The sequence below is a fragment of the Arachis hypogaea genome, chromosome 7, assembly GCF_003086295.3.
Source record: "Arachis hypogaea cultivar Tifrunner chromosome 7, arahy.Tifrunner.gnm2.J5K5, whole genome shotgun sequence".
Classification (NCBI taxonomy): Eukaryota; Viridiplantae; Streptophyta; class Magnoliopsida; order Fabales; family Fabaceae; genus Arachis; species Arachis hypogaea.
This window is the reverse complement of record NC_092042.1, coordinates 59,313,423-59,338,423: the sequence shown is the minus strand read 5'-3', so window position 1 is coordinate 59,338,423 and position 25,001 is coordinate 59,313,423. Positions and strand designations below refer to the sequence as shown.

Below are 25,001 nucleotides of genomic sequence, written 5' to 3'. Positions count from 1 at the left end.
GTTTTCAACCATAGAACAAGATTGGGAAGGATTTGTAAAACCATGCAAATTGTGTGAATAAGTATGCAGAGAATTGATAAATACCACTCAATTTAGCACAAGACAAACCACAAAATAGTGGTTTATCAGGCACTAAACACCAACTTGGCATTTTGCGCCACACATGGTACATCCCTTGGGAAAAAAAAAGAGTCGTTTACTGGCACTAAACGCTAGCCTGGCGTTTAGCGCCCAACATGCTATTTTCGTATTTGAAGGAGGGGTTTAACCAATGGTTAAAACCCCAACCCCCACCCACTTTGACCCGTCAACCACCCTCTTTTTCTCTCTCCCTTACACACTATTCCATCCACATTCATCTCCCACTTCCCCATACACTTACCCACCTTTTCATCACTCAATCACATCTCATGGATCATTTACTTCCCCTACCACCGCACCCCATCACCCTCATCATTCCCATCAATCTCTCTTCCCCATAACCATATTCAAAATTCCTTTCCCTCCAATTCACCCCCTGATGCGTGAGTATCTCGTCTATCTTTTCCTAATGAATTTGCATTTGAATTGTTAAGTTTAATCAAGATTTAAATATCTTTTTACCACTATGAATGCTACTTTGAGTTGTGTGTAATTTTGTTTATTTCAGGTAGCATTTTGGACAAATTTGACAGAGTTTGTGTGAAGAAAAGAAGCCATAGAAGAATAAAGAGGTGAAGCCAAACTTGGACTCTCCAAGTTTGGCACCAGGAGTGTGATGAGCGGATAATTTATACGATTTTTGGCATTGTTTTTAGTATGTTTTTAGTATGTTCTAATTAGTTTTTAGTATATTTTTATTAGTTTTTAGTTAAAATTCACTTTTCTGGACTTTACTATGAGTTTGTGTGTTCTTCTGTGATTTCAGGTATTTTCTGGCTGAAATTGAGGGACTTGAGCAAAAATCTGATTCAGAGACTAAAAAGGACTGCAGATGCTGTTGGATTCTGACCTCCCTGCACTCAAAGTGGATTTTCTGGAGCTACAGAAACCCAATTGGCGCGCTCTTAACGGCTTTGGAAAGTAGACATCCTGGGCTTTCCAGCAATGTATAATAGTTTATACTTTGCCCAAGATTTGATGGCCCAAACCAGCGTTCCAAATCAGCTCAAGAATGCCCGGTGTTAAACGCCGAAACTGGCACAAGAATGAGAGTTAAACGCCCAAACTGGCACAAAAGCTGGCGTTTAACTCCAAGAAGAGTCTCTACACGAAAATGCTTCAATGCTCAGCCCAAGCACACACCAAGTGGGCCCGGAAGTGAATTTTTCTGTCATTTACTCATTTCTGTAAACCTTAGGCTACTAGTTCTTTATAAATAAGACCTTTTGCTATTGTATTTTCATCTTGGTAGCTATCTTTATTCTTATGCTATCTTAGATCATTGGGAGGCTGGCCTCACGGCCATGCCTAGACCTTGTTCTTATGTATTTTCAACGGTGGAGTTTCTACACACCATAGATTAAGGTGTGGAGTTCTACTGTACCTCGAGTATTAATGCAATTACTATTGTTCTTCTATTCAATTCAGCTTGTTCTTGTTCCAAGATATCACTTGTTCTTCAACTTGATGAATGTGATGATCCGTGACACTCATCATCATTCTCACCTATGAACGTGTGCCTGACAACCACCTCCGTTCTACCTTAGATTGGGTGGATATCTCTTGGATTCTTTAACCGGAATCTTCGTGGTATAAGCTAGAATTGATGGCGGCATTCAAGAGAATCCGGAAGGTCTAAACCTTGTCTATGGTATTCTGAGTAGGATTCAATGATTGAATGACTGTGACGAGCTTCAAACTCGCGATTGTGGGGCGTTAGTGACAGACGCAAAAGAATCACTGGATTCTATTCCGACATGATCGAGAACCGACAGTTGAATAGCCGTGCCGTGACAGGGTACGTTGAACATTTTCACTGAGAGGATGGGAGGTAGCCACTGACAACGGTGAAATCCTACATACAGCTTGCCATGGAAAGGAGTAAGAAGGATTGGATGAAGACAATAGGAAAGCAGAGAGACGGAAGGGACCAAGCATCTTCATACGCTTATCTGAAATTCCCACCAATGAATTACATAAGTATCTCTATCTTTATCTTTATGTTTATTCATCATTCATAACCATTTGAGTTTGCCTGACTAAGATTTACAAGGTGACCATAGCTTGCTTCATACCAATAATCTCTGTGGGATCGACCCTTACTCGCGTAAGGTTTATTACTTGGACGACCCAGTACACTTGCTGGTTAGTTGTGCGAAGTTGTGTTTATGCCATGGTATTGAACACCAAGTTTTTGGATTCATCACCGGGAATTATTTGAGTTGTGAAAAGAAGAGATCACAATTTCGTGCACCAAGTTTTTGGCGCCGTTGCCGGGGATTGTTCGAGTATGGACAACTGACGATTCATCTTGTTGCTTAGATTAGGTATTTTTCTTCAGAGTTTTTAAGAATGAATTCTAGTGTTTCAAGGTGATGTTCTTATCATCACCAAAGCTGATTGATTTTCATCAATTTAGCTCTTGAATGCAATGTTCTGCTGAAGCTTGTTCAGCCATGTCTAATTTCTTTAGACTATAGCTTTAGACTAACATTGCATGATTCCTGGAATTCTCATTAAGAATTTTGATATCTTTATTTCCTTTTCCACTTAATTTTCGAAAAAACAAAAAAAATTATAAAATCATAAAAACCAAAAATATTGTATGTTTCTTGTTGAGTCTAGAGTCTCATGTTAAGTTTGGTGTCAATTGCATGTTTCTGTTCTTCTTGCATTCATGCATGTGTCTTCATTAATCTTCAAGTTGTTCTTGATGATTTACTTGCTCTGATCTTTAAATTCTCTTGTCTTGAGTGTTTTGTTGTTTCTCATATGCATTCTCATTTTGTTAGTGTCAATAGTATACAAACTTCTAAGTTTGGTGTCTTGCATGCATTGTTTATTTGATTTTAGTTGCATTATTAAAAATCCAAAAAAAATTTAATTTGAGTCTTTTCAAGTCAATAATACAGAGAATTGAAGATTCAGAACATACAGCAGAGGAATTACACAGAAAAAGCTAGGCGTTCAAAACGCCCAGTAAGGAAGGCAAACTGGCGTTTAAACGCCAGCCGGGGTGCCTGGCTGGGCGTTTAACGCCCTAACCATCCTGGCGTTAAACGCCCAAAAGGGTAGTGTTTTGGGCGTTAAACGCCAGAATGTGCACCATTCTGGGCGTTTAACGCCAGGATGGCACAAGAGGGAAGATTCTGTTTTTAATTCAAAATTTTTTCAGGTTTTCAAAATTTTTCAAAATCAAATCTTTTTCAAATCAAATCTTTTCAATCAAATCTTTTTCAAAATCAATTTCTTTCCATTTTCAAAGATACTTGCTATCAATTAATGATTTGATTCAACATTTCAAGTGTGTTGCCTTTTCTGTTGAGAAAGGTTTAATGTTTGAATCATATCTTTTCTTGTTAGCCAAGTTATTAATTTTTAAAATCAAATCCTTTTAAAATGTTTTTCAAATCACATCTTTTTAAAACCAATCATATCTTCTTAACTACATCTTTTTCAAAATAGTTTTCAATCAAATCTTTTTGATTTCTAATTTCAAAATCTTTTTCAAAAATCACTTTACTTCTTTCTCAATCATGGTTTTCGAAAATCAATTAGTGTTTTTCAAAATATTTTTAAAATATTTTACTTTAATTTCGAAAAATTACTTCCCCTCTTCTCACATCTTTTTATTTATGGACTAACACTATTCCTTAATGCACAATTCGAACTCCATCTTTCTTGATAAGTTCGAATTTTCTACCTCTTCCTTCCATTTTTCTTTTCCTCTGACACCTCAAGGAATCTCTATACTGTGACATAGAGGATTCCATATTTTCTTGTTCTCTTCTCTTTCATATGAGCAGGAGCAAAGACAAAAGCATTCTTGTTGAGGCTGACCCTGAACCTGAAAGGACCTTGAAGCGAAAGCTAAGAGAAGCTAAGGCACAATTCTCTGTAGAGGACCTAACAGAAATCTTCAAAGAAGAAGAACCCATGGCAGCCGAAAACAACAACAATGCCAACAATGCAAGGAAGGTGCTGGGTGACTTTACTGCACCTACTCCCGACTTCTATGGGAGAAGCATCTCTATCCCTGCTATTGGAGCAAACAACTTTGAGCTTAAGCCTCAATTAGTTTCTCTAATGCAACAGAATTGCAAGTTCCATGGACTTCCATTGGAAGATCCTCATCAGTTTTTAGCTGAATTCTTGCAAATCTGTGACACTGTCAAGACTAATGGGGTTGACCCTGAGGTCTACAGACTTATGCTATTCCCTTTTGCTGTAAGAGACAGAGCTAGAATATGGTTGGACTCACAACCTAAAGAAAGCCTGAACTCTTGGGAAAAGCTAGTCAATGCCTTCTTGGCAAAGTTCTTTCCACCTCAAAAATTGAGTAAGCTTAGAGTGGAAGTCCAAACCTTCAGACAGAAGGAAGGAGAATCCCTCTATGAAGCTTGGGAAAGATACAAACAATTAATCAGAAAGTGTCCCTCTGATATGCTTTTTGAATGGAGCATCATAGGTATTTTCTATGATGGTCTGTCTGAACTGTCCAAGATGTCTTTGGATAGCTCTGCTGGAGGATCTCTTCATCTGAAGAAGACGCCTACAGAAGCTCAAGAACTAATTGAAATGGTTGCAAATAACCAATTCATGTACACTTCTGAAAGGAATCTTGTGAACAATGGGATAAATCAAAAGAAATGAGTTCTTGAGATTGATACTCTGAATGCCATATTGGCTCAAAACAAAATATTGACTCAACAAGTCAATATGATTTCTCAAAGTCTGTCTGGAATGCAAAATGCACCAAGCAGTACTAAGGAAGCTTCATCTGAAGAAGAAGCTTATGATCCTGAGAACCCTTCAATGGAGGAGGTGAATTACATGGGAGAACCCTATGGAAACTCCTATAATCCTTCATGGAGAAATCATCCAAATCTTTCATGGACGGATCAACAGAGACCTCAACAAGGTTTCAACAATAATAATGGTGGGAGAAACAGGTTTAGCAATGACAAACCTTTTCCATCATCTTCTCAGCAACAGATAGAGAGTTCTAAGCAGAACCACTCTAACTTAGCAACCATGGTCTCTGATCTAATCAAAACCACTCAAAGTTTCATGACTGAAACAAGATCCTCCATTAGAAATTTGGAGGCACAAGTGGGACAGCTGAGCAAGAAAATTACTGAACTCCCTCCTAATACTCTTCCAAGCAATACAGAAGAAAATCCAAAAGGAGAGTGCAAGGCCATCAACATGGCCTAATTTGGAGAGGAGGGAGAGGCAGTGAACGCCACTGAGGAAGACCTCAATGGACGTCCACTGGCCTCCAATGAGTTCCCCAATGAGGAACCATGGGAATCTAAGGCTCCCACTGAGACCATAGAGATTCCATTGGATTTACTCCTGCCATTCATGAGCTCTGATGAGTATTCTTCCTCTGAAGAGGATGAGTATATCACTGAAGAGCAAGTTGCTAAATACCTTAGAGAAATCATGAAGCTAAATGACAAGTTATTTGGCAATGAGACTTGGGAGGATGAACCCCCTTTGCTCACCAAAGAACTAGATGACTTGTCTAGGCAGAAACTACCTCAAAAGAGACAAGATCCTGGAAAGTTCTCAATACCTTGTGCCATAGGCACCATGACCTTCAAGAAGGCCTTGTGTGACCTAGGGTCAAGTGTAAACCTCATGCCTCTCTCTGTAATGGAGAGGCTAGGGATCTTTAAGGTGCAAGCTGCAAAAATCTCACTAGAGATGGCAGACAATTCAAGAAAACAAGCTTATGGACTTGTAGAGGATGTTCTGGTAAAAGTTGAAGACCATTACATCCCTGCTGATTTCATAGTCCTAGAGACTGGGAAGTGCATGGATGAGTCCATCATCCTTGGCAGACCCTTCCTAGCCACAGCAAAGGCTGTGATTGATGTTGATAGAGGAGAATTGATCATTCAAGTGAATGAAAAATCCTTTGTGTTTAAGACTCAAGGATATCCCTCTGTCACCATGGAGAGGAAGCATGAAGAGCTTCTCTCAAAACAGAGTCAAACAGAGCCCCCACAGTCAAACTCTAAGTTTGGTGTTGGGAGGCCACAACCAAATTCTAAGTTTGGTGTTGAACCCCCACATTCAAACTCTAAGTTTGGTGTTGGGAGGTTCCAACATTGCTTTGAGCATCTTTGAGGCTCCATGAGAGCCCACTGTCAAGCTACTGACATTAAAGAAGCGCTTGTTGGGAGGCAACCCAATGTTATATTTTCTCTATTTTCTTTTGTTATTTTATGTTTTCTGTAGGTTGATGATCATGAGAAGTCACAAAATCAATTGAAAAAGCAAAAACAGAATGAAAAACAGAAAGAAAAATAGCACACCCTGGAGGAAGATCTTGCTGGCGTTTAAACGCCAGTAAGGCTAGCAGATGGGCGTTTAACGCCCAGTCTGGCACCATTCTGGGCGTTTAACGCCAGAAAGGGGCACCAGACTGGCGTTAAACGCCAGGAAAGGGTAAGAAGTTGGCATTAAACGCCAGAAATGGGCACCAGCCCGGCGTTTAACGCCAGAATTGGCACAAAGGGCATTTTTGCTCGCCACTTGGTGCAGGGATGACTTTTCCTTAACACCTTAGGATCTGTGGACCCCACAGGATCCCCACCTACCCCACCACTCTCTCTCTTCTTCACCCATTCCCCAATCACCTCAACACCTCTTCCCCAGAAACCCTTCACCTATCAAATCCCATCTTTCTCTTCACCACTCACATCCATCCTTCAAAAAACCCCACCTACCTCACCATTCAAATTCAAAACACTTTCCCTCCCAAACTCACCCTCCCATAACCGAACCCTACCCCTCTTTCCACTCCTATATAAACCCATCTTCACTCCTTCATTTTCACACAACCTAAACACTACTTCTCCCCCTTTGGCCGAACCACAAAGCCATCTCCATCTCCTTCATTTCTTCTTCTTCTACTCTCTTCTTTCTTCTTTTTCTCGAGGACGAGCAAACCTTTTAAGTTTGGTGTGGTAAAAGCATTGCTTTTTGTTTTTCCATAACCATTTATGGCATCCAAGGCCGGAGAAACCTCTAGAAAGAGGAAAGGGAAAGCAAAAGCTTCTACCTCCGAGTCATGGGAGATGGAGAGATTCATCTCAAGGGTGCATCAAGACCACTTCTATGAAGTTGTGGCCTTGAAGAAGGTGATCCCCGAAGTCCCTATCAAACTCAAAAAGAGTGAATATCCAGAGATTCGACATGAAATCCGAAGAAGAGGTTGGGAAGTTCTTACCAACCCCATTCAACAAGTCGGAATCTTAATGGTTCAAGAGTTCTATGCCAATGCATGGATCACCAAGAACCATGATCAAAGTGTAAACCCAGACCCAAAGAATTGGCTTACTATGGTTCGGGGGAAATACTTGGATTTTAGTCCGGAAAATGTAAGGTTGGCATTCAACTTGCCCTTGATGCAAGAAGATGAACATCCTTACACTAGAAGGGTCAACTTTGATCAAAGGTTGGACCAAGTCCTCACAGTCATTTGTGAAGAGAGCGCCCAATGGAAGAGAGATTCAAGAGGGAAGCCGGTTCAACTGAGGAGGCATGACCTCAAGCCCGTAGCTAGGGGATGGTTGGAGTTCATCCAACGCTCAATCATTTCGACTAGCAACCGGTCCGAAGTTACTATAGACCGGGCTATCATGATTCATAGCATCATGATTGGAGAAGAAATAGAAGTTCATGAGGTTATAGCCCAAGAACTTTATAAGGTGGCGGACAAGTCCTCTACCTTGGCAAGGTTAGCCTTTCCTCATCTCATTTGTCACCTCTGTTATTCAGTTGGAGTTGACATAGAGGGAGATATCCCCATCGATGAGGACAAGCCCATTACTAAGAAGAGGATAGAGCAAACAAGAGACCCCTCTCATCATCAAATCCCTGAGATGCCTCAAGGGATGCACTTTCCTCCACAAAACTATTGGGAGCAACTGAACACCTCCCTAGGAGAATTGAGTTCCAACATGGGACAACTAAGGGTGGAGCACCAAGAACATTCCATCCTCCTCCATGAAATAAGAGAAGATCAAAGAATCATGAGAGAGGAGCAACAAAGGCAAGGAAGAGACATTGAGGAGCTCAAGCACTCCATAGGATCTTCAAGAGGAAGAACAAGCCGCCATCACTAAGGTGGACCCGTTCTTTAATTTCCTTGTTCTTTATTTTCTATTTTTCGAATTGTGTCTCGTGATCATTAGTGTCTTAGTGTCTATGCCTTAAAGTTATGAATGTCCTATGAATCCATCACCCTTCTTGAATGAAAAATATTCTTAATTGAAAAAGAGAGGAATTGCATGAATTTTGAATTTTATAACAGATTAATTATTTTGATGTGGTGGCAATACTTTTGTTTTCTGAATGTATGCTTAAATAGTGCATATGTCTTTTGAATTTGTTGTTCATGAATGTTGGCTCTTGAAAGAATGATGAAAAAGGAGACATGTTACTGAGGATCTGAAAAATCATAAAAATGATTCTTGAAGCAAGAAAAAGCAGTGAATTCAAAAAAAAAGAAGGAGAAAAACGAAAAAAGGGAGAAAAGAAAACAAAAAAAAGAGAGAGAAAGAAATAAAGTTGTGATCCAAGGCAAAAAGAGTGTGCTTAAGAACCCTGGACACCTCTAATTGGGGACTCTAGCATAGCTGAGTCACAATCTGAAAAGGTTCACCCAATTATGTGTCTGTGGCATGTATGTATCCGGTGGTAATACTGGAAGACAGAGTGCTTTGGGCCACGGCCAAGACTTAATAAGTAGCTGTGTTCAAGAATCATCATACTCAACTAGGAGAATCAATAACACTATCTGGATTCTGAGTTCCTAAAGAAGCCAATCATTCTGAATTTCAAAGGATAGAGTGAGATGCCAAAACTGTTCAGGGGCAAAAAGTTAAAAGCCCCGCTCATCTAATTAATGCTAATCTTCATAGATGTTTTTGGAATTCATTGTATATTTTCTTCTTTTTATCTTATTTGATTTTCAGTTGCTTGGGGACAAGCAACAATTTAAGTTTGGTGTTGTGATGAGCGGATAATTTATACGCTTTTTGGCATTGTTTTTAGTATGTTTTTAGTATGTTCTAGTTAGTTTTTAGTATATTTTTATTAGTTTTTAGTTAAAATTTACTTTTCTGGACTTTACTATAAGTTTGTGTGTTTTTCTGTGATTTCAGGTATTTTCTGGCTGAAATTGAGGGACTTGAGCAAAAATCTGATTCAGAGACTAAAAAGGACTGCAGATGCTGTTGGATTCTGACCTCCCTACACTAGAAGTGGATTTTCTGGAGCTACAGAATCCCAATTGGCGCGCTCTTAATGGCGTTGGAAAGTAGACATCCTGGGCTTTCCAGCAATGTATAATAGTCCATACATTGCCCAAGATTTGATGGCCCAAACCGGCACTCCAAATCAGCTCAAGAATGCCTGGCGTTAAACGCCGGAACTGGCACAAGAATGGGAGTTAAACGCCCAAACTGGCACAAAAGCTGGCGTTTAACTCCAAGAAGAGTCTCTACACGAAAATGCTTCAATGCTCAGCCCAAGCACACACCAAGTGGGCCCGGATGTGGATTTTTCTGTCATTTACTCATTTCTGTAAACCTTAGGCTACTAGTTCTTTATAAATAAGACCTTTTGCTATTGTATTTTCATCTTGGTAGCTATCTTTATTCTTATGCTATCTTAGATCATTGGGAGGCTGGCCTCACGGCCATGCCTAGACCTTGTTCTTATGTATTTTCAACGGTGGAGTTTCTACACACCATAGATTAAGGTGTGCAGCTCTGCTGTACCTCGAGTATTAATGCAATTACTATTGTTCTTCTATTCAATTCAGCTTGTTCTTGTTCCAAGATATCACTTGTTCTTCAACTTGATGAATGTGATGATCCGTGACACTCATCATCATTCTCACCTATGAACATGTGCCTGACAACCACCTCCGTTCTACCTTAGATTGGGTGGATATCTCTTGGATTCTTTAACCGGAATCTTCGTGGTATAAGCTAGAATTGATGGCGGCATTCAAGAGAATCTGGAAGGTCTAAACCTTGTCTATGGTATTCTGAGTAGGATTCAATGATTGAATGATTGTGATGAGCTTCAAACTCGCGATTGTGGGGCGTTAGTGACAGACGCAAAAGAATCATTGGATTCTATTCCGACATGATCGAGAACTGACAGCTGAATAGTCGTGCCGTGACAGGGTGCGTTGAACATTTTCACTGAGGGGATGGGAGGTAGCCACTGACAACGGTGAAACCCTACATACAGCTTGCCATGGAAAAGAGTAAGAAGGATTGGATGAAGACAGTAGGAAAGTAGAGAGACGGAAGGGACCAAGCATCTTCATACGCTTATCTGAAATTCCCACCAATGAATTACATAAGTATCTCTATCTTTATCTTTATGTTTATTCATCATTCATAACCATTTGAGTTTGCCTGACTAAGATTTACAAGGTGACCATAGCTTGCTTCATACCAACAATCTCTGTGGGATCGACCCTTACTCGCGTAAGGTTTATTACTTGGACGACCCAGTACACTTGCTGGTTAGTTGTGCGAAGTTGTGTTTATGCCATGGTATTGAACACCAAGTTTTTGGATTCATCACCGGGGATTATTTGAGTTGTGAAAAGAAGAGATCACAATTTCGTGCACCAGAGTGCTTCACAAACTCGCATTGCTTTTGGCCTTCACGGCGCCAAACTTGGCATTCTCCAAGTTTGGCGCCACACTCAAGTTTGGCTTCAAATGATCCGTATGCATTCATTGGAAACTTGAGTGTGGCGCCAAACTTGGAGAATCCCAAGTTTGGTGCCGTGAAGGTCGAAAGCAATGCGAGTTTGTGAAGCACTCCCAGCGCCAAACTTGGAGAGTCCAAGTTTGGCTTCCCCTCCTTATTCTGCTGTGGCTTCGTTTCTTCACGCAAACTCTGTCAAATTTGTCCAAAATGCTACCTGAAATAAATAGAATTGCACACAACTCAAAATAGCATTCATAGTGGCTAAAAGATATTTAAATCTTGATTAAACTTAACAATTCAAATGCAAATTCAGTAGGAAAAGATAGATGTGATGTTCACACATCACACCACCAAACTTGAATTGTTGCTTGTCCTCAGGCAACCAAAACTAATACATGATTAAGATGTGAATTTCCATGAGAAGTGAGAGTTCAATTAGGCTCATGTCTCTTCTTGAAGTGGGGTTTATCTATTGCAATACTGAATACTTTTGGCATCTTACTCTCCTTTGAATCAAAGGAATGTCACTGTAATTCGGAATTAGAATCTCGATACTATTATGAATTCTCTAATCTTTATACTTCAGTTTAATCCTTGAACATAGTAAATATCCTTTAATTCTCTTTTCTTTGGTGCTTTGCACCTTGAGCCTAGCTGTAACTTTAAATATTTTGTCTCAAAGATTAATTGACACAAAAACACCATAAGCACTTAACTGGGAAACTCTCTTGAAGTTCTGATTTTTCTTTTAGTTACTCCCAGATAGTGGTGCTCAAAGCCTTTGGCATACTCTGTTAATTGCATTTGATCTCGACTCTTAGTGTTCTATCTCAAGGGTTTCTTGACACATCTATACCACAAGCATATGACTAAAGAAACAACTTTTTGAGCTTTTAATCATGTCTGACCTCCCTAGTCATTGATGCTCAGAGCCCTGGACCTTGCTTTTATAACTTTTTCTTTTCTTTTGCTATTTCTTTTGCTTTAAGGATTAAGCTTTCACCAACTTCAGAGAATTCATAATATTTCTCTAAATTTCTATTCTTTATACATCAACATCCATTGACTCAAATTCAAATATGCACGGCTCATGTCATGCATTCAGAATCACAAAGAATACTACCACATTTAAGTAAATACAACTACTCTTTGTTAAAAATTATATTTCTCATGCAATGCATCTTTTTATTCTTTTTCTTTTGAATTCAAGCTCAGTGAACAATACATGAGACATTTTTCAAAATTAAAAGCAAATAACAAAATAAAAATAGCAACTTAAACTAGAACCTAGGAATTGAAATAACAAAGGATCATGCAATAACTAAGACAAAACAACAGAAAACAGGATGCTAACATAGTAATGGCAAAATAATATAGGAAGTGAAAGGAACTAGGCCACCTCAATCTCCCTGGTAGGGATCTCTCTCCTCTGGCTGTGATCTGTGTGGTCCTCTTAGGTGGCTATAATCCTGTCTCAGCCGATAAATCTCCTGGCGCTGAGAGTCCTGAGTAGCTCTCATCTCATCAAGGGTGGTGGTGAGATGCTCCCAACGGCTTATTAGTGTCACCCTCATCTTCTCAATAGATGCAGTGTACTGTTAACAGCAGCTATTGATTCGTGAGCATCTTTTCTATCGTTTTCTAGTAAATTTGCATTTAATTGTTGAGTTTAATCAAGAATTAAGTATCTTTAGCCACTATGGATGCTACCTTGATTTGTATGCAATTCTATTTATTTTAAGTAGCATTCGGATGAATTTGATGGAGTTTCCATAGAAAAAGAGAAGAAGACGAATGATGCTGTCAATCCTGACCTCTCTACACTCAAACCTGAATAACTCGAGCTACAGAGATAAAATGCAAACAATATTTGGATTGAACAGAGAGTTCTGTGGGAGGTGTGCTAGAAGAGTGCCTTGCGCACGAACAAGCCCATGCGTACGCATATACCACGCGTGCACGTCACTTGCAGTTTTGGTGCCCCACGCGTAAGCGTATAGGACGCGCACACGTGCATCAGGGAATCAGCGTAAATATGTTTTGAACAGAAAATTGTGATGGCGTGGCGCTGGCATCATGCGAGAGGCACCAATCGACTCACGCGTACGCGTCAGCTCTCGTTCTCAGACCACCCACATGTGCGCAAGCCTGACGTGCACGCGTCGCATGCAAATTTTGATTCCTTTGCTATGCGAACAAAGAGTTGTGCGTGTGCGCGGCGGGCTTCACGTGACTAGCACGCCCATGGGCACGCGTACACGTGCCAGACGCTTACGCGTCTCCTTCACCTTTGCGCGACCCACGCGTCCGAGTGGGGTACGCATGCACGTCGCCTGTGCCGCACTGCACAACAACAACATGCAAGATTGGTTCTGCCCACTTCAAGTTGGGCGCAGCTTCACTCAACTAAACTCCAATTCATGTTGCCAAGCCCAAGTTAGGCGTTGATCCTAGTGAAACCAAGTGGTCCCCATCCATCAATTGAAGACGTGCTGATTGGTATAATAAATTCTGATTTAAACTTTAATTTTTATTTTAAAAATAGGAAAAGATATTATTTAGTTTTAAAAATTATAATTTAAATTAATTAGGATTAGATATAAAAGAGAAAAAAAACTTCTCTTCTGGATTATTCCATTCCATTTTCATTATGTAAATTATGGTTTACCTGAATCCTAGTTTTTTCTCTCTGAATCATGAGCAACTAAACCTCCACTGTTAAGGTTAGGAGCTCTGTCTATTGTATGAATTGATTCTATTATTTTTCTATTTTAATTCATGTACTGATTTATAATTTAAGAATTGTTTTCGTTCTTTATCTTATGAATTTGGGTGGAACAGAAGTATGACCCTCTTTTTAATTGAGTTCTTGTATAACTTGGAAAAGATCTTTACTTGAACAACAACTTGAAAACAATTCTCCTAAATTTTAATTATCTGGGTTTAACGGGATACGTGACATATAATCCTCTTATATTTGGATACTTAGAATTTTTGTGGCATATAAACTTGAATTGAATTTCACCCTCTAATTAGAATTAATTGACCAAGGAATTGGCGGTTGATGAGAATTAGAGGAGACTAGAAAGGTTTAAGGAATTAGGGTCTAGTCACATATAGTTTGCCATGAATTAAATCTTGCATGATTAAAATAGTTAACAAGAAGAGTCAATACTGAAAATAGATAACTCTGAAGCCTTAACTGCCTTCTCCATATTGTTTTCCCAACTTGTTTACTGCTTGCTTCTTAATATTCTGAAATTACTGTTAATGCTTTTGAACTCTCAAAACACCATTTTCTGCTTGTCTAACTAAGTAAATTAATCAACCATTGTTGCTTAGTCCATCAATCCTTGTGGGATCGACCCTCATTCACTTGAGGTACTACTTGGTATGACCCGGTGCACTTGCCGGTTAGTTTGTGGTTGTAAATTCCACACCAAGTTTTTAGCGCCGTTGCCGGAGATTGATAGTGATTAACAACTATCAGTTGTTTGATTGCTTAGATTAGGCATTTCAGTTTTAATTTTTTTTAATTTTGCTTTTGTATTTTCGAAAAAAAAGAAAAGAAAATAATAAATAAATAAAAAAATTAGTACTAATATTTTTCTTAATTTCTGAAATTACGTTTGGTGTCTCCTAGTTAGTCTTATTTTAATTTTTCTTATTTAATTTGCCTAATAATTTCGAAAATTTTTAGTCATAATTTTTCTAGTAATTTTTGAATTTTAGTGTTTGTTTGTTTTATTCAATATTTTTATCTCTTTACTCAGGTTACCTCACTGGGAATTCTCTGCACTCTGACGTAGAGAGTTCCATCTTTTCTTGTCTTTTGTTTGTTTATGCGCAGGAACAAAGACAAAGAACATCTCTTAGACTTTGATCTTGAACCTAAAAGAACTTTCAGGCGGCATTTGCAACAAGTAAGACTTTACAAGGCTGCAGAGTCCACTATGGATCCTAACAATGCTGCTAAGGCCAATATGGCAAATTCGAATGGGAATGAGCAACAAAGGAGAGTACTTGGGTTTTACTCTGCTCCTACTTCAGATCTTTATGGAAAAAGCATTATGGTGCCTCCTATAACTGCGAAAAACTTTGAGTTGAAGCCACAATTGGTCACCCTCGTGCAACAAAACTGCCAGTATTACGGTCTTCCCCACGAAGACCCAAATCAATTTTTTTCTAATTTTCTGCAGATTTGTGATAATGTGAAGACAAATGGAGTGAATGCTGAGGTGTAAAAACTCATTCTCTTCCCATTTGCTCTGAGGGATGGAGCAAAACTATGGATAGATTCCCAACCCAAGGAGAGTTTGGATACTTGGGACAAGGTTGATAGTGAGTTTCTTACTAAATTTTTCCCACCAAAGAAGCTGACTAGGCTTAGGGTGGAGGTTCAGACCTTCAGACAAAAGGATGGTGAAACTCTTGATGAAGCTTAGGATAGATACAAGCTACTGACTAGGCAATGCCTTCCAGACATGTTCTCCAAATAGACCCAATTAGATATCTTTTAGGAAGGTTTGGGTGAAATGTCCAAGATGTGATTAGATAATTCTGTAGGTGGTTCACTGCACAAGAAGAAGACACCGGAAGAGACTATTAAGCTTATTGAATTGGTTGCTAGCAACCAATATTTATACTCATCTAACAGGAATCCTGTAAACTCTGAGGCTCCTCAGAAGAAGGGTGTTATAGAAGTAGAAGCTCTTAATGCTATTCTTGCTCAGAACAAGCTTATGTCTCAACAAATAAGTCTACTTACTCAACAGATGGGTGGCATGCAAGTCTCAGCTATCAATACCCAAAATCCACCTCAAGAGGTCTCTTATGACATGACAGGTAATTTTGTACAAAATGAGAATTATGATTATGCTCAATCTTTTTCTGAACAGGCAAATTATATGGGGAGTGGTCCTAGAAACCCCAATAATGATCCATACTCTAAGACATACAATCTTGGGTGGATGAACCAACCTCAGAGATCTTAGAATTTCAATAATAATTCTCAGGGCGGTTTCCAACAAAACAATCATAATAACCGCCAATTTCAGTCTTATCAACAACCACCACCTCAGTAGGAAAATTCTAAATCCCAACAAGATTCTAATTGGGAGATGATGAAGAGTTTTATGTAGGAAACCAAAGCCTCCATTAGAAACTTGGAGGTGCAAATGGGCCACCTGAGCAAGCAAATACTTGAGAGGTCTACAAATACAATTAAAAACTTGGAGATTCAGATGGGTTAATTAGCCACAAAAATTAATGAAATTGATAAGATGACCATTAATAGCCTTCATAGTAACACAATTCCAAATCCAAGAGAGGAATGCAAGGCTATCACCTTGATAAGTGGACAAGTAGCAAGTATGGAAGCACAAGTTAATGAGGAGCCAGTTGAAAAAGAAGCTCCAGAGGAGAAGAAGGTAAAAGTAGAGCACGCCCCTCCAAAGCATGCAAATAACCCATTCCCAGACTCTCTTGACACTTATCCTACATTGCCAAAGGCTCCTGAGTACAAGCCTAAAATGCCATATCCTCAGAGACTTCAAAAGGAGACCAAGGATAAGCAGTTTTCAAAGTTCTTGGAAGTCTTCAGAAAGTTGCAAATCAATATTCCTTTTGCTGAGATTTTGGAGCAAATGCCTCTCTATGTCAAATTCATGAAGGAATTATTATCAAAGAAGAAGCCTTTAAAGGGAGATGAAATAGTGGTCATGACAAACGAATGTAGTGCCATAATTCAGAATAACTTGCCAAGGAAGATGCTAGATCTAGGGAGCTTTCAAATTCCATGCACCATTGGGAGCACAACCTTTGAGAAAGCATTATGTGATCTGGGAGCAAGCATCAATTTAATGCTCTTGTCTGTGATGAAGAAGCTACAAATCCAAGACGCACAACCCACAAGGATAGAATTACAGATGGCAGACAAATCTATGAAGCTTGCATACGGATTAGTGGAGAATATCTTGGTCAAAGTGGGTAAGTTCTTTCTCCCAGCAGATTTTGTGATTCTTGACACAGGGGAGGATGAGAATGCCTCTATAATTCTAGGAAGACCATTCCTAACAATTGGAAGAGCTCTGATTGATGTAGAAGTGGGTGAATTAGTTCTTAGAGTACATGATGAGCAACTAGTCTTTCATGTCTTCAAAGATATACATTTAGTAGGTGAAGAAGAGAGGTGCATGCAGATTGGGCTTATTGATCCAAACCTTCAAGAACCCCTTGATGACGGACAACAAAATCTGTGGCACACACAATCCCCCCTGATATCAAACCTAAGTTTGGTGTTGAGAATGCATCATCCACCAAGGAGGAGGTTCCCAAAAAGAAGAAAATACCAAGGGGATGGAGAAACAAGAAGATCCCCACTGAAGGTTTCTCCCCAGGAATGAAGGTGGTGTTGAATCCTCTCTCTGGAGCATATTGAACTACTTTATGGAGACACAGGAAAGAAGTTCAAAGTAAGGGGTGAAGAGTTGAGCCCTTATGATCCTCCTCCTTAGAGGAGCTGACCGTCAAGCTAGTGACGGTAAAGAAGCGCTTGTTGGGAGGCAACCCGATAATTTCGTATCCTTAGTTATTTTTCGTAGTAGTGGTTTTCTTATTTATTTGATTTTTTTGAGTTTTTTCTGTTTTTCTTTCGTTTTATGTGTGTTCTGATCATGCAGCTATTTTAGAACAGGAACCGAATACTTCGAAACAATTTTTGCAAGAAAAGGAGAAAATTGGCCGAACGTTGCGCTGGATTTGTGCAGGAACTATGCATCGCGCACCAGCTCACCCACGCATACGCGTACCAGACGCGTACGCATCACTCTAGATCTCGGCTATCCACGCGGGAGCGCACATAGCGCACACACATGCCTTGAAAAATTGACGTAAATGGGTGCATGGCCGAAAGTTATGCTGGTCTCGCGGTGGTGCTATGATAACCGTGCAACTCAACGCACGCGTCCACGTCCCTGACACGTATGCGTCACCCTCACCATGTGGCCAACCACGCGTACATACCATGTGCGCGTACTGATGCACGGAATTGTGATCACACTGTTCACAACTCTGGTACAACTAACCAGCAAGTGCACTGGGTCGTCCAAGTAATAAAACCTTACGCGAGTAAGGGTCAATTCTACGGAGATTGCCAGCTTGAAGCAAGCTACGGTGATCCTGTAAATCTTAGTCAGGTGGATTCAATTGGTTATAAATTTTGATCATTGAAAGACAAATAAAACGTAAATTAAAATAAAGATACTTATGTAATTCATTGGTGGGAATTTCAGATAAGCGTTTGGAGATGCTTTGTTGCTTCTGAACCTCTGCTTTCCTATTGTCTTCATCCAGTCATGCGTGCTCCTTTCCATGGCAAGCTGTATGTTGGCGAATCACCGTTGTCAATGGCTACCGTCCTCTCAGTGAAAATGGTCCAGGTACAGTTTCTATATGGCTAATCAACTGTCGAATCTCTTGTCTTGGATGAAAAATACCAAGCACAGCTATCGCACGACTAATCATCTATTGGTTCTCACTTGTGTCGGAATAGGATGTCTCTATCCTTTTGCACAGTGTCACTGCACCCAACATTCGTGAGTTTGAAGCTCGTCACAGTCATCTCATCCCATATCCTACTCGGAATACCACAGACAAGGTTTAGACTTTTTGGATATCAAAAATGCTGTCAATTGGTTCTAGCCTCTACCACGAAGGTTCTAATCTCACGAATTTGAATGCTCTGTTGTCAAGAGAGGCAAGTCAAATCCGTGGATCAGAGACCCAAGAGACTATACTCTGGCTGTCGTCCAATGACTATGTTGAACATCATGTAGACTACTTGTGGTTGTCAGGCACGTGGATCTTGGCTAAGCGAGTAACGAAGATAGTGGGTGATTGTCACGGGTCACCCCTTCATTCTGACTTAACTGAATTAAGTACGAGAGTATATCTTAGAGAAGAAGTAAGCGTGAATTGAAAGAGAAACAATAGTACTTGCATTAATTCATGAAGAACAGCAGAGTTCTGAAGAGAGAACTTTTGCGTGGTCTAGAATTCAGAATAAATTCCTGTTGCAAGTATAGCTTCTAAACCAACAAAAGTCCTTTCTTACAAATGTTTTGTTTGTCACAAGTAGCAAACCCCTGATAAAATTGATAACCGAAGTATTTAAACCTCGGGTCATCTTCTCAAGGAATTGCAGGGAGGTATGTTCTTATTATTGGTTATGAGTCCTGTAAATTGGGGGTTTTGAAAGTAAGGAACAAGTATGTTAAATGATAAGAAAAATAAAATGTAATGATAAAATAAATTTTTGGCAAGGTATTAGAATTGGAATTCATATCCTAGTTATCCTTATCAGGTGTGATGAGAATTGGGTTTTAATCCCACTTAGTTATCCTTTATTAAACAAGGGAAGATCAAGTGGACTAATTAGCTTGATCCTCAAGTCCTAGTCAATCCCTGTGCAAAGACTAGCTTTAGAGCGATCTAGATCAATTAGAATCTACCAATTTCAATCACTGCTGAGTTTGACAACTCAGGTGTTACCAATTACCTAACCAAAGCCAAAAGGGGGAAAAATCTAAATTATTTATACAAATAAAAGAAAACAATCATGAGTCTGAAATACCTCAATTTATATCAAATAAAGAAAATCATAACATGAATGGTCATTAAACAAATAAAAGAGAAAATAAATAAATAAGAACATTGAACCTGAGATGAAGAAGATAAAAATATTCCTAAGTTCTAAAAATCCTAATCCTAAATCCTAAGAGAGAGGAGAGAACCTCTCTCTCTAAAAACTACATCTAAAACCTAAAATTGTGAGTAATGATTGAATGATATGAAGTGATCCCCCTGAGTCTCTGCATGTTCCCTGACTTTAATCTGTGTTTCTGGGCCGAAAACTGGGTTGAAATGCGGCCCAGAATCTGTGCCAGCGACTTCTGTAATTCTGCAGATCGCGCACGTCACGCGGCTGCGTCGTCCACACGTTTGCATCACTCAGAGTTACTCGTACCACGCGTGCACGTCGTCCATGCATTCACATCGTTTGTACAGCTTCCAATCCGCGCGGTCGCATCAGGCACGCGAACGCGTCACTCTGATTTCTTCCATTTCGCGCGGTCGCGTGAGCCATGCGACCGCATGACTTCTCGCTGGTCATCTCCTCAATTCCTTGTGTTCCTTCCATTTTTGCACGCTTCCTCTTCATTTCTTACGCCATCCTTGCCCTATGAATCCTGAAACACTTAACACACAGATCAAGGCATCGAATGGTAATAAGAGAGGATTAAGATTAGCTAAATTAAGGCCAAAGAAGCATGTTTTCAATCATAGAACTAAACTAGGAAGGAATTGTAAAATAATGCAAATCATATGAATAAGTGGGTTAAAAACTTGATAAAACCACTCAATTAAATACAATATAAACCATAAAATAGTGGTTTATCAACCTCCCCACACTTAAACATTAGCATATTCTCATGCTAAGCTCATGGAGACAAAATAAATGAGTAGGGAAAAGTAGGACTCATGCAATGCAACCTATGAATGTGAATACAACTACATGCTAAAATGATCCTACTTACTTGGTGAAAAAGTAAATAAATCTTTCAAGAGCAAATATGAACTGGATTTCACTAATTCAAATCATAAAAATGAAGTACAAATAACTTGGAAGAAGAAGATATCTCATGAAAGCAGGGAACATAGAATTAAGCACTGAACCCTTAATGGTAGTGTATATCATTCTAACTTTCAAGTGTCTAGGGTCAATTCTCTCAATTCTCTACTAATCTTGCTTTCTATAGCTTGCTCTTCATCTAACAATCAACAAAAAATTAATACACCAATACACAAATCAAGAGGTCTTTTAAGGGTTGTAATGGGTATTTGGCCAAGTGGACTAAAATCTGAATCCTTAATTAACATAAACTTTCCACCTAACTTAAGACAATCCATGTAATATAAAATCAATAACTACCCATTAACTGCATTGGGTCGTCTAAGTAATACCTTACGTGAGTAAGGGTCGATCCCACGGAGATTGCCGGCTTGAAGCAAGCTATAGTTATCTTATTATTCTTAGTCAAGATATCAATAGTGGTTTTTAGTTTTAATTGCGGAGAGTAAAAGAGCATGAATTAAATGATACTTGTTATGCAGTAATGGAGAACAGGTTGAGGTTTTGGAGATGCTCTGTCTTCTGAAGTTCTGCTTTCCTACTGTCTTCTTCTTCACGCACGCAGGTCTCCTTCCATGGCAAGCTGTATGTTGGTGGATCACCGTTGTCAATGGCTACCAGCCGTCCTCTCAGTGAAAAGGGTCCATGTACATGGCTAATCATCTGTTGGTTCTCACTAATGTTGGAATAGGATCCATTGATCCTTTTGCACACGTCACTGCACCCATCATTCATGAGTTTGAAGCTCGTCACAGGCATCCCTTCCCGGATCCTACTCGGAATACCACAGACAAGGTTTAGACTTTCCGGATCTCAGGGATGCTGCCAATTGTTTCTAGCTTATACCACGAAGCCACATTGGAGGACCTTGGTGGCTGTTCGCTCACCTCCAAAATGTCCTCCATATTGTGATCCATGGCAATCCATAGGATCTTCTGTGCCTCTTCTCTAGGCACGCACCTACGGATTATTCCGTCTGCGCATCTCTTAAAGAGATATGGTTCATTCCACAAGTAGTTCTTCGCATCAAAAAGTAATTTTTTCTTTTGCTGTCTACTGTACTCCTTGGAAATGAATCTTGCAGCTTTATAGTTTGCAATATCTGCAAACCATAGCACTTCCTGAATGGCAAAGAGTTGTTCATCCGGAAAGGTTTCAGAGATCTCAGTGAGGGGAGAGACATCCCTTCTTACTGGTTCTATCCGGGACAGGTGATCTGCTACTTGATTCTTTGTCCCTTTTCTGTCTCTTATTTCTATATCAAACTCTTGCAGAAGCGAAACCCATCTTATGAGCCTGGGTTTTGAATCTTGCTTTGTGAGTAGATATTTAAGAGCAGCATGGTCAGTGTACACAATCACTTTTGATCCTACTAGATAGGATCTAAATTTGTCAATGGCATAAACCACTGCAAGCAGCTCTTTTTCTGTGGTTGTGTAATTCTTCTGTGCGTCATTTAGAACACGGCTAGCATAGTAAATGACATGCAGAAGCTTATTATGCCTCTATCCTAATACTGCACCAATAGCATGGTCACTGGCATCTCACATTAATTCAAATGGTAATGTCCAGTCTGGTGTAGATATGACAGGTTCTGTGACCAACTTAGTTTTTAGAATCTCAAAAGCTTGCAGACACTCTGTGTCAAAGATAAATGGCATGTCAGCAGCTAGCAGGTTGCTTAGCGGTTTTGCAATTTTTGAAAAATCCTTTATAAACCTCCTATAGAATCCTGCATGTCCCAGAAAGCTTCTGATAGCCTTAACATTGGTAGGTGGTGATAATTTTTCAATTACCTCTACCTTGGCTTGATCCACCTCTATCCCCTTGTTCGAAATTTTATGTCCAAGGACGATTCCTTCAGTCACCATAAAGTGACATTTCTCCCAATTTAAAACCAGGTTGGTCTCTTGGCACCTTTTCAGAACAAGTGCTAGATGGTCAAGACAGGAGCTGAATGAATCTCCAAATACTAAGAAGTTGTCCATGAAGACTTCTAGAAATTTTTCCACCATATCAGAGAAAATAGAGAGCATGCATCTCTGAAAGGTTGCCGGTGCATTACACAGACCAAATGGCATCCTTTTGTAGGCAAATACTCCAGATGGACATGTGAATGCTATTTTCTCTTGATCTTGGGGATCTATTACAATTTGGTTGTAGCTTGAGTAGCCATCCAGAAAGTAGTAATAGTCATGACCTGCTAGCCTTTCTAGCATTTGGTCTATGAATGGTAAAGGAAAATGATCCTTTCTGTTGGCTGTATTGATTCTTCTGTAGTCAATACACATACGCCACCCTGTAACTGTTCTTGTACGAACCAGTTCATTTTTTCATTATGAACCACTGTCATGCCTCCCTTTTTGCGTACAACTTAGACAAGGCTCACCCAGGGGCTATCAGAAATGGGATAAATAATTTCAGCCTCTAGTAATTTAGTGACCTCTTTCTGCACTACCTCCTTCATGGTTGGATTCAGCCGCCTTTGTGGTTGAACTACTGGTTTGGCATTATCCTCCAGCAGGATCTTATGCATGCATCTGGCTGGGCTAATGCCCTTGAGATCACTAATGGACCACCCAAGAGCTGTCTTGTGTGTCCTTAGCACCTGAATTAGTGCTTTCTCTTCCTGTGGCTCTAAGGCAGAGCTTATGATTACAGGAAAAGTTTCACCTTCTCCCAGAAATGCATATTTTAGGGATGGTGGTAGTGGTTTGAGCTCGGGTTTAGGAGGTTTCTCCTCTTCCTGAGGAATTTTTAGAGGTTCTTTTATTTCCTCTGGTTCTTCCAGATCAGGCTAAATATCTTTAAAGATATCCTCTAGCTCTGATTTGAGACTCTCAGCCATATTGATCTTCTGTACCAGGGAGTAAATAATATCAACACGCATGTAGTCTTTTGATGTGTCTGGGTGCTTCATTGCTTCAATAGCATTCAGCCTAAACTCATCCTTATTTACTCTCATGGTTACTTCCCCTTTTTGGACATTGATAAACCACTATTTTATGGTTCACAATGTGTTTAATTGTGTGGTTTTATCATGGTCTTTACCCACTTATTCATATAATTAGCATGCATTTATATTTCCTTCCTAAAATTATTACATGATTGAAAACATGCTTCTTTGGTCTTAATTTAGCTAATCTTAATCCTCTCTTATTGCCATTTGATGCCTTGATCTGTGTGTTAAGTGTTTCAGGCTTTATAGGGCATGAATGAGTGAGAGATTGGGAAGGAAGCTTGCAAAAATGAAAGGAACACAAGAAATTGAGGAGATGACCAGCGAGAAGTGACGCGTACGCGTCAGCGACGCGACCGCGCGGAAGAAAGGAATCCGCAGTGACCCGGTCGCATGGCTCACGCGACCGCATGGATTGGAAAAGCACAAGTGACGCGGAAGCGTGGATGACGCGAACGCGTGGCAGGGAAAAACACGAATGACGCGTCCGCATGGATGACGCGATCGCGTGACATGCGCGATCTGGAGAATTACAAAAGTCACTGGCAGAGATTCTGGGCCGCATTTCAACCCAGTTTTCGGCCCAGAAACACAAATTAAAGTCAGGGAACTTGCAGAGACTCATCATGCTCTCATAATTCACAATTTTAGTTTTAGATGTAGTTTTAGAGAGAGAGAGACTCTCTCCTCTCTCTTAGGATTTAGGATTAGGATTTTTAGAAATTAGGAATTTGTCCCATATTCACATCAGGTTCAATATTTCTTTATTTTGACTTCTCTTCTACTTTGAGATATTTACATGCTTTCATTTGTATTTGATTTATGTTGCCCAATTGGCTTATGAACTTTTCCATGTTAGATTTTATTGCTTTGAATGTATTGTTATTTAAGGTTTTCCAGATATTGATGATTTTAATTTAGCTTTCTACATTTTTGGTTTTGGTTAAGAAATCAGTAACCCAGGAGTTACCTTAACTCAATATAATTGATAATTGTTATCTTCGCTAATTGAATTGAACTTCAATAATCCCAACCTTTTCTTAGGAAATAAATAGAATTCGAAGATCAAACTAATAGTCGCTTGACTTTCCTTTGCTTTAGTAAAGGTCAACTAAGTGAAATTAATATTCAAATTTCATCATTATTGATAAGGATAACTAAGTCTGAACTTCTAATTTCTTATACCTTGCCAAAAGTTTATTTTATAGTTATTTATTTATTTTAATTGTCATTTGAATTACTTGTCATACTTCTTCCTTATTTCCAAAACCCCCAATTTTACCTTTTTCATAGCCAATAATAAGAACATACCTCCCTGCAATTTCTTGAGAAGACGACCCGAGGTTTAAATACTTCGGTTATCAATTTATTTAGGGGTTTGTTACTTGTGACAACCAAAACGTTTGTACGAAGGGATTTCTGTTGGTTTAGAAGCTATATCTACAACGCGAATAT

The 25,001-nt window shown here is 39.5% G+C and overlaps 1 non-coding gene across 1 annotated transcript; it reads right to left on the bottom strand.

Moving 5' to 3' along the window:
• Window positions 1-4,482: 4,482 nt before the first annotated feature.
• Window positions 4,483-4,590, bottom strand: LOC112704798 (small nucleolar RNA R71). The gene has a single exon (XR_003155405.1). It is a non-coding gene; the product is annotated as a small nucleolar RNA R71 (small nucleolar RNA).
• Window positions 4,591-25,001: the final 20,411 nt, after the last annotated feature.